The sequence below is a fragment of the Sprattus sprattus genome (assembly GCF_963457725.1).
Source record: "Sprattus sprattus genome assembly, chromosome: 20".
Taxonomy (NCBI): Eukaryota; Metazoa; Chordata; class Actinopteri; order Clupeiformes; family Clupeidae; genus Sprattus; species Sprattus sprattus.
In genome coordinates, this window is record NC_137918.1 from 3,487,501 (window position 1) to 3,490,000 (window position 2,500).

Here is a 2,500-nt window from a genome sequence, read left to right on the forward strand (position 1 = left end):
GGAGGAACAATTACAGTACCAGACTGACACACTGCCTCTGTCATCCACAGAAGATGGAGGGGGAGAGGTAACACACCACAGTCTACACACAGCAAAGCCCTGCATCACTCTATCTCGCTCACCCTTCACACACACACACACACACACACACACACACACACCACAGTCTACACACAGCAAAGCCCTGCATCACTCTATCTCGCTCACCCTTCACACACACACACACACACACACACACACACACACCACAGTCTACACACAGCAAAGCCCTGCATCACTCTATCTCGCTCACCCTTTACACACACACACACACACACCACAGTCTACACACAGCAAAGCCCTGCATCACTCTATCTCGCTCACCCTTCACACACACACACACACACACACACACACACACACACCACAGTCTACACACAGCAAAGCCCTGCATCACTCTATCTCGCTCACCCTTCACACACACACACACACACACACCACAGTCTACACACAGCAGAGCCCTTCATCATACTCTCTCTCGCTCGCCCCTCACACAAACACACATCAACACAAATAGTCTGTCATATGGCGTAAAGACAAAAGCCCTCTCCATCAAGCTGTTTCTCTCCTAGACACACACAAACACACAGACACACACAGACACACACACATACACATACAGTTACAAACACAAACACACACACACACACACACACACACACACACACACACACACACACACACACACACACACACACACAGTCTGCCACAGGGTCTACAGACAGCAAATCGATCAATGAAGGGAAGAACACACACCTGCACACAATACATAAACAAACATGATTAATCATATTGTACACATACACAGACACAGTGGAACACACAACCACACACACACAAACAGGCTCGCACAGACAGAAAAAAAAATAAGGTATATTCTGAAGTGAGAACAACTCTGAAGAGAGTAAGCTTAGAACACCCTCATTCCCTCTATAAATCTCTGTAACACACACACATGTACACCACACACACACACACACACACACACACACACACACACACACACACACACACACACACACACACACACACACACACACACACACACAGTGTGTGGAGAGTCTCTTCAGCAGGCAACGGGTGAGCTTCACACTTCACATGATCTTTAATAATCCCCTCTGAGATTTGCAGTCTGAGACCCCAGATATGAGAGAGAGAGAGGGAGAGAGAGAGAGAGAGAGAGGGAGAGAGATGGAGAGAGAGAGTATTAGACCCCAGAAATGATAGCAGAACAGGAGCGAGAGTGTGTGTGTGTGAGTGAGTGGGGGTAATGTGGGACAGACAAAGACAGAGAGAAAGGGATGTAGAGAGAGTGTGAGAGAGTGTGTGAGAGATAGAGAGAGAGAGAGAGAGAGAGAGGGCGGGCATGTGACATTTCCCTTCTCTTTGATTGTAGCTATTTATATTTATTTATATACACACACACAGCTGGGAAATAAAGTTACGCTGCCAAGCACAATGAATATTCTCATGAATGATGAGTTCACTGACAAAACAATTACCAACAGTATAATGACTGTATCAGTTATGCTTTGTTTGGATGTCGCCAGCTTTTCTGTTTGCCTTTAAAAGCTCCATTTGAATTGAATTCAGTTCTCACTTCTGCACGTCTGTGCGAGCTTTAGTCTGAAGATGACAGAGGATACAACTGAGATGTTTCACTTAAATATAGTTGGGTTACTGTTGGGTTTAGAATAAGGCTACTCACTCCATACTCTGTTCCGCCGGAAATCTTAAACCCCACGAGGTGGTGGCTAGATTCAAGCATTAACATTAAACAGTGGTTCTAAAGCCAAATGTATTTTTTTTACATTCAGTATAGGTTTGGGTCCGATAATATTGGAATAATAATAATAATAATAAAGCTGTCAATTGTAAAAAATTATAAATTATAAACTGGATTTGCTGTTATTTATTGCGATTAATCACTTTTTGTCTTCTGAAGACTGAAGCTGTAATAATGGATATTTAAATGTAAAGTCATGGAATTAATGTAGAAACAACACAAAGGAAGTATATTTAAATTCAAATACACTGATTTAATAGCAGCTTTCTAACTTTGAACATAAATTCTCTCCTGTGAACTACAGATTTCCAATAAAACCATCAAAGGCCTTCAAAGTCGACTGTCAGCTTGAAAGGAATATTTATTATATGGCACATCAAGTGTCAATGGACTTGTATTTTGAAACAGGGATTGAGATAAACACGTTGAGAAGCAGAGAAGAAGAGGGATGGACTTCTGGAGCGAGATACTTGGAGTAGTAGGATGGAGTACTAAGATCATGGTGTGCAGCCTGTTGGGTTGGTTGGAAGTTGAAGTGCTTAATAAACTTGCAAGCTTGTGAATTCAACTAAGCTCCTTGTCAGGTATGTTGGTTGCGCCTTGATATTTTAACATATACGACAACAGAAATAATAAAAAATAGAACTAATACACAACAGAAATAATGACAAAACC

At 42.2% G+C, this 2,500-nt stretch overlaps 1 protein-coding gene across 1 annotated transcript in view; it reads right to left on the reverse strand.

Annotated features, from left to right (window-relative positions):
* Positions 1-2,500, reverse strand: part of dlgap3 (discs, large homolog-associated protein 3) — a gene marked incomplete at its 3' end in the record, with an annotated part of 23,855 nt that overhangs the window by 13,307 nt on the left and 8,048 nt on the right. The gene's annotated exons all lie outside the window — the stretch shown is intronic.